Consider the following 8,716-nt stretch of genomic DNA (forward strand, 5'->3'; position numbering starts at 1 on the left):
GGAGGGGGGGAGTACAAAGGTTGGGTACGAGATTATGTCATTTGAGGAGGGGTCATAGAAGACCGTAAGTCGATATCTCTTACCGTTTAAGCTCCAGAACAGTGAGAAGTTGAAAAAAAGTCGATTAACTGCTCTCTCTTTGAGTTCGATTAGTAAAAATGCTCAAACATTTAAATTCAAAACAAAAAAATAGTGTTTTTCGACTCGCTATACATAGCAGCAATAAAATACAACTAACTTTGCGGCTCATTTATTTCATAAATCGTGAAAAATAGCGATTTCAATATACGTGTCGAGAAGTGGGGCACTGGCGAGAAGTGGTGATTCCACCCTACTAATACCAAATTATTTTATTGTAACTTTTGCAAAATAATGACGTAAGTTTTTCCTAAACAACTTATTCTTTTTTTTTGTATATATAATTTCTTACGATATCCGAAGGCTGACGTACACATAACATTTGCTTTGGCATATTTTGCTTCATGGGTCGGGGAAAGCGCGCTAGCTTCGGACGACTTAAACTTTAAACTAAACAATTAATTTTAACGTGTTTTAAGTGGCCCAATATAACATTATACATTTTATTAATAGCTAATTCAATGCCTCAAATTTCAAGAAAAGAGCTATGGGTGAAATCCATAAGAAACATAGAAAAAAACTGAGTTGTCCGAAGCTTGAATCGTCTGAAAGTAGCGCGTTTTCCCCTACTAATTTACAACAAAACCAATTGTGTTGACTACTCTTTTTCGCATGGCTTGTTTTTGTTTTTAGAGTGAAATATTTTTTATCCTATTTGGGTTGGTGGTCATTTTCAATTTAATTTAGCAGAAATTTATACATTATCGTAAAATTTAAGTTATTCTTACGTTGAAGGCTATTACCATTTTTTCAAAATGCGTGACAAATGAATAACTTACTATATTCATGCATTTGCAAATTTGATTTGTAAGAGAGGTAAGAGATATTATCAAGGATTGTATTGTGTTAATTAAATGTCCAAATAAGCTCAATGGCTCAATCAAAACATCTGAAATTAATAAGCTCATTAAGATTGTATTGAAAGTAATTGTGTGGTCTCATTGGAGGTTTATGCTCCTTAAAAGGATGCTCCTATACAAAATTTAACGTTACATTTTGTCTGCTTTTTGACTCTCGGTACGCTCGGTACAATACAAAAACGTAGAAAATCATTAAGAGTCAATGCAAGGAACCCACCTCTGTGTGGTATAGATTTAAATGCGGGATAGAGTGTTTGGAGAATGATGGAAATTTTGAGTAAGGCATGAGATGGATCTTCTCCCTTTCTAAAGTTTGTAAAATATCAAAACCCCCCCCCCCACGCCCGGCTTTTGTCGTTGGGGGGGGGGGGGGGTTTGGAAAAGCAAAAGCACACAGTGAGTTAAATTGAGATTCCCGATAGCATGATATTAAATTTTATTACAATAGAAAGAGGAAAATATGGATGATATCATATGGTATGATGGTATAACGTACAGTTGTCTTGTGAGAGTCACTGAGGAATTTTCTATCCTTGCTGAATCCATGTCACGATTTCTATGCTGATAACAACACACTAGAGGCAATATTTGATACATTAGCAACACTTGAACTATGAGGTAAAATTTGTAGAATGCCATCGTGATGATATTATCGCTACACACTCTTCGGCGGTTCACTTCCGTTTGCACAAGGCCCCTCGTCAATAGTTTCCCAGTGAATAATCAAGTAAATTGCTGAAGCTCAACTTTGCATAGAGCACATATACTTTGAAGTGTTGACAAACGTTCAGAAAATTGAATTTACATTCGATTCAGGTAGAATAACTCACTTAAATCTCTGGGATTTTCACATACTGGACTTTTATTTGACTTCAAGTGCAATCAACTTTCACAATGATTCTCCCGCATTGATGTGTTTTTGCCATTGAACACCATTCCCTATAGCCGAAGAATGCCAATCGGTGGCTCAATCATGACTGAAGTAGTCCAAAGGTAAAGCATTTCTTATCGCAATGACCGAAATATTTACCACTTGCCCCTCCAAGATGTTATTATTGTTGCACTATTTGCTGTAAATCGGTCTTTCAAACTTGGGATTCTTGTAAATTCGATTTATGTCTGAATTTGAGGATGGTGTATGCCACAATTTTCAGTAAAAATTTGTAAGAAAATGAAAATTCAGAGGGTCTATTGGTGGAATTTCAATGTGGCTTTCGTAACGGGCACAGCACTACAACCGTACTCCTTCGTGTTCAACACGACATTTCTACATCTCTTGACAGCCGCAAGTCTGTCGTTTTGCTTCTTCTAGATTTTTTCAAGACATTTGATAGCATATCTCATGACCGTTTTTGCCACAAGATTTCCACACTTTTTGAATTCTCTTCATCTGCCGTATCTTTGGTGCAGTCCTACCTCATTGGGCGAAATCAGAGGGTCCATGTTGGCAACAATATATAGAACCCTGCCTACATACATTTTATGGTGTTGCTCAGGACTCACTCCTAGCCCTACTGCTATTTTCACTTTTTATAAATGACTTACCTGGCTATGCAAGCCATTGTGAGGAGGCGTCGACCTCAAAGACCTAGGACAAGGTAGCTGAATCAAATTCAGAATCTTGCTTTGGAGCGCTTTGGGATCGAACCTGAACATCTTCCTGAAGTGGTGGAAGATCGCCAAGCGTGGGCTGCTAAATTGGATGTCATGGGTTCGCGATCCCAATAGGGACAAGCAGTTGAAAATGCTGATGATGATGATGATGATGATGATGATAGATGACTTACCATCTGTCCTGTTCAATGGCTATTATTATCGTGGGGGAATTGCCGTTTAGCTTCAGTGGAAATTTTCGGAGGGAAGCTCCGTCCGGATGCGGTAACACAAGCTGTGTAGTCTTGAACCCAAAAGATCAAAAAACTCACTCTTCTCCAGAGCTTTCGACACGCTCCGTGTCTTCCTCAGTGGTCGAGTGATGTCAAAGATCACTGGGTTTCGTTATTTGGGGGATCCTACAAACTTGGCAAAGTTGTGTCCTGATGATTGAAGAGTGTTTGGTGCTGTGTCTCCGAGATATTTGTATGAGCACCCTAGAATCTTCCCGCCAAGTTTGTAGGATCCCCCAAATAACGATACCCAGTGATCTTTGACATCACTCGACCACTGAGAAAGACACGGAGCGTGTCGAAAGCTCTGGAGAAGAGTGAGTTTTTTTTTACCTTTTGGGTTGAAGACTCCACAGCTTGTGTTGCCGCGTCCGGACGCAGCTATTATTATCTTTACGCGAATGATCTGCAAGTCCACATTGATGGCGACCCTTGTGATCCAAATCTTACTTTAACTCAAATGAACATAATTCTCTCCCGAATTGAGGCATGGACAAATGGGCCTTGTTTAAGTCCCAATTATTCCAAAAAAGACATTTTGTCACTGACTTGATTCCACTCACTATTCATGAACAAATCATTCCAATCGTTGAGGGTGCTCGCAATTTGGGGTTGGTTTTCTACGCTTCCCTCTCTTAGTGTGACCATATTTCTCACATCAATCAAAGAGTCTACTGCACACTAAGGACTCTGGGGTGATTTCGTGAGGTAACGTGAAGTGGTAACGTTTCGTGAAGAGCTTTTCTTTGATGCCGACTGTGAACCAATCAGGAGGCTTTCTGTGATGTTCCACAATTGTGTCGGGTATGTGTGTGCTCTACGTGCTCGTGATTAAATTTCACGATATCGAAACATTTTTGTTGGCTGTGATCTGCCTTCCCTCCTCCGTTTGAGAGCTGTTTTATTCCTGTTTCGTCTGATTACTTCTCGGAGACCGGGATATTCAGCCTCGCTCCTGGCTTTAGGGGCATCAACCAAGCAGCGGCGACTCCTGGTTTCGAGAGCTCACTCGAGGCTGTTTTCGCGTACTCATTTTGTCAGGAGTTGTAATCTGCAACTCCCTTCCACCGAACGCTAGGACGTCAAAGGCCAGCATTTCTGGTGCCTTTCAGTCGCGGTAGAAAATTTTCCCTATTTCTCTTTTTTTCTCTTCTCTATTTCAATTTTCTGATTTAATCCTGTTTTGATTTTTTTTCTATCTAATCAGACATTGTACGAGGGACGAACCCTAATTATGTTCGATTTAAGACAAATAAATAAATTCTAATTCAAAATTCAAATTATTTATTTAAAATATGAATAAGGTAAAATGGAGTAATTCGGAATCATATCTATTTTGGAATTTTCGGATTTTTTCACTGTTTTGGATGGTCAAAGAAAAAAAGAAAACCACTGAGAAGTAAAAGACGTTACATTCGAGAGTATTTCTTCGTTCTTTTTTTCCTTTTGCCATCTAAAACTGTCAGGAAAAATTGTAAAATATTCCAAATTACTCCATCTTACCCTAGAAAAGATGGGGCAAAATAATGCAGCTCAACTGTTTTTCATAACTTTTTATGAAATGAATATTAAGTAAAGACGTTTTATTTTCATGTAACATGGCGCAATTCTTAAATATTTAATTTTTAATTAATAATCATTAGTGTATAATTTTACAAATTTGTATAAGGCTGTAACAGCCATATTCTCTCTTATATCTGGAACGAACGGCAATTTTGAATGGACTGCGGGAAACAACTGATAATAGAGTATAATTTAAAAAGGCGGACACTTAAGGCTTCTGTAAATTTGGAACAATTTTCTTCAAACATTTATCTTTTTGACGAAATTTCCACGATTCTTTATACGAAAATACGGGTGATTTCCTTCCAAAAGGCGCTTTTTGATTTTGACTACATTGGTCAAACAGATTAAGGTATCTACACATGGAAGCAATTTTCATCAAAAATTGACTTTTTGAAAGAAATCGTCTGCACGCTGTAGGTGGAAACGTCAAAGTTCTGTCAAAAATGCTATTTTTGACGAAAATTGCTTCTAATGTGTAAAGGCTTTTAAACTGGGAAAATTATCTAAATTGGGAAACAGTTGAACTTTATATGATTTTCATAGTCCGACTTTCTTGTTATCCGACTTTCCATCCCTGTCCCACTAAGTAAACTCCTCTATGTAAACTAAATATAGTTCTTAATATTATCATCTCAAATTAAAAGGTTTTTAAACCGGTCAATTTGACCGGTCGCCAACTATCATGCACTATATAAAGCTCGAATACTCTGTCTAAATTTTTAAAATTGAATATATGAATAATTTACCGTTACTGAAAGTAAAAGCTCCATAGAATGCTGCATTGAGTTACTCTTATTGAGTTAAAATGAATTGTGAACATTGTGAATGAATGTCTGTTGATCACTGCCACGAAAATTCAACTTTTAATTATAACTTTCCATTTAGGGAAAGCACAGAAAAAGTTTGTATGCAAGCTCTAAAATTGACTAGTAATCTATCAATGCTAAAAGCATGCCCCCCGTCGATTTACGTGCTCCATAAAATGCTTTTTTTCCCTCCAAATTGCACATTTCCATCCACTCATCAATCTGCCGGAAGGGCGCATGGGGCTGAAAAAAAAGTGTCCCCGGAAGAAGGAAAGAATATTAATTTTTTGTCATATGGTAATATAGTCTATACCGCGAAAGGGGAGTGAGAGGGATGAGGCAATCCCTTAGCCATGAATCTTCTTCATGCGAGTGGGAAAAGCTCAAAAAAGCGTAAATATAACAATTGCCATTTGTCTAATATTCTCATGGTGTTTTCTGGAATTTTTCCGTGCTTTTTGATTGTAAACAATGGTGGGAAAGGGGGGGGGGAGAGGCAGCAAAGGCTGAAAGAATTGTTGAGAGATTTTTCATTTATTTCATGTTTCTACACAAACACATACACCATGTTACATTAAACAGCCTGGAGAACATTTTTTTTTCTGCGTGCTCAGGCTCTGAGGGAGGAAGACAGAAAAAAAGTGCAAAATTTTGCTTTTTCCGTCATCCCTTCCTCAGAGCCCTTGTCCTACCGCCCCATAAAAGCTCTAAACCGAAAAAGCTCCACTCGTGTATGTACAAAATGAGATCATTCTCATGTTTTAAGGGAATGTTTCACTTCCTCTGTTATTTTTCTTTCCTCGAGACTCGTTCGGTTCGTTTTTTTTTCTGTCCTTCTTTCTGGATGTGTTATTGCTCACCCATCATCGCTTACCAGACACACATTCACTTCAGAGGAAGTGTCTGATAATGCAAAACCCTCTGTTATGTGAGTAGAGATAAAATGAGGACAAATTTTCCCCCAAAATGACATCCAAAAAGTAATATTACGTCCTCAAGTTGAGAAACTTTCAGCACACAATATTTTCTCGGTGTCAAAGAGATTTTCAAAACACACTGTTGAAATGGATAAAGTTCTTCTAAGAAAAGATATAGAAATACTCTCAGATTATTTTAATTCACACAGAAGATTTGCATCTGCTTTCGCAGCATCTCATTATGCTAGATTTTATCCCGTAAAACTAATTGAAATGTTAGGGTGTAGTCAGAATTTATGGCCACATTACCCCAGTAGCAAAATTTTACATCACCAAATATTCTATAAATTTCTCGCAGCTAAGAAGACGCTTCTGACGTGAATATTACGTTATACTGGCATTAAATTCCAAGGACAGATTGTCCTATTAAAATAATAAAAATACAGTGCAACGCCAATAGAGTAAATACATGAAAAAATTAAATTTTTTTAAGGGGTACAATCAATTTTGGAGTCGGTTTGTGGAATCTTTGTCTTTTCCATTTTGTTTTTTACACTTTTGATTTTTCCCAGTTTGTCTTTGTATAATCTTTGTCTTCGGTAATTTTTGTTTTTTGCAAACTTTCTCTTTAGAAATCTTGTCTTTCATATATTTAAAAAAATATATATTTTATTAAATAAAATAATGATATTACAATGGTGTTTTTTGAAATTTTTAGTTTTGTCCTTTGGGACAAAGGGAAATTTTCTGTGTTTTGGGAAATTTTTAGTTTCGTCATTTTGGGCAAAAAGGGAAATTTTCTATGTTTTGGGAAATTCTTAGTTTCGTCATTTTGGGCAAAGAGAAATTTTCTATGTTTTGGGAAATTTTTATTTGTCATTTTGGGAAAATGGAAATTTTCTGTGTTTTGGGAAATTTTTATTTTTGTCATTTTGGGAAAATGGAAATTTTCTGTGTTTTGGGAAGTTATCAGTATCGCCAGTCGAGACAAAGGGAAATTTTCTGTGTTTTGGGAAATTTTTAGTTTTATCCTTTGGGGCAAAGGGAAATTTTCTGAGAAAAGGGAAATTTTTGGTGTGCAAAATGTGTGACAGACAAAATTTCCGATAGTTGTGCAAAATGTTTGAAAGACAAAATTTCCAAAAGACAAAAATTACCGATGACAAAGATTCCAAAGACAAGCTGGGAAAAACAAAAGTGTAAGATACAAAATGGAAAAAACGAAGATTCCCGATCTCTTTGGAGTCTAAGGGTCCCTAGCTATAAATCTAAAAAAAAAATCTCAAAATGGTCATAATTACATTTCAAGTGGGCGGAAGTGAAAGGTCTCAAAAAGCACAACAACTTTCTAGAACATTTAAACTTCGTAGCATCAACACTAGGTTTTCCACAGTCGAAAAACCAATTTTCATATTACATAAACTCAAATATGACGACTCCTGCTCAACCGATTTTGATGATTACTTCGGCATAATTGTAAAGGATATTTTTATCTAAAGTAGAATGGTCATAACTATATGGGCGCTGGTTCCGGAATCGCCACAAACGAGAGTAGACGCATTTGGTAGGTATTGATATAGAATTAAAAAATTGACGGGATCTAGATCGATAAGCTCCGGGGGATTGTAAGGAATCTCAGCTAATAAAAATTGAGAACAGTTTTCCACACTGTTCGTATCGAGAACAACGCCTTAGCAATTTTCTTATAAATTTCATTTATTATGCCTTCAACACACCTTTTAGCTCGATAACATTTTATGAAATCAAAATTTGAATCCACTTCTTTCTCAAAAGATTTACATGTGTTTATCTCACTCTTTCGGACTCAGAATTGGACTGAACTAAATTTGATTTAGTGTAATGTTCAAAAGAAGAAGAATAGTGCAAAAGAGTAGGAGAGACATTATGCAAAACTTTTAAGGACGAAAGAGATGTAAATTTTGATCCTATGAAATTTTCCTGATCTAAAAGGTGTACTGGAGCCAATACAAATTTCATTTTCTCATTTAATTTGTTATGAAATTCGCTTAGCTGACGACTAACTGGCATGCAAGTGTCAGAACAAAACTCGATGGATGGCGCTTGTCCCGATAGGAACAGTTTTTAAAACTGTTCGCAATTTTTATTTTCCCGGTCAAAATTCCGAAAGCCAAAATCCCGAGAGCCAAAATCCCGAAAGCCAAAATCTCGCCGAAATCTTAAAAGTGTCATAGCTATTCCCATGATTGTACACGCGCTTTGCTGGAGGCAAAGGGAAATCTTCGGTGTCTTGGGAAATTATTCTAAACATTTTCCTCCATATAATTTCATCCCTTTGAGGATTTTGTACATTCGGAATTTTGGCTTCCGGGATTTTGGCTTTCGGGATTTTGGCCTTTTCGGGATTTTGGCGTTCGGGATTTTGGCTTTCGGGATTTTGGCTGCCACCGTTTCTTTCATTCATTCATCAATGGATTCTTGGAAATCTGTTGGATTTCCAAGAACTTTGACAACACTTTCTGATTTTTTCTGAGACAATTTGTAAACTATACTACGATTCCTTC

The sequence above is a fragment of the Phlebotomus papatasi genome, chromosome 3, assembly GCF_024763615.1.
Source record: "Phlebotomus papatasi isolate M1 chromosome 3, Ppap_2.1, whole genome shotgun sequence".
Lineage (NCBI taxonomy): Eukaryota > Metazoa > Arthropoda > Insecta > Diptera > Psychodidae > Phlebotomus > Phlebotomus papatasi.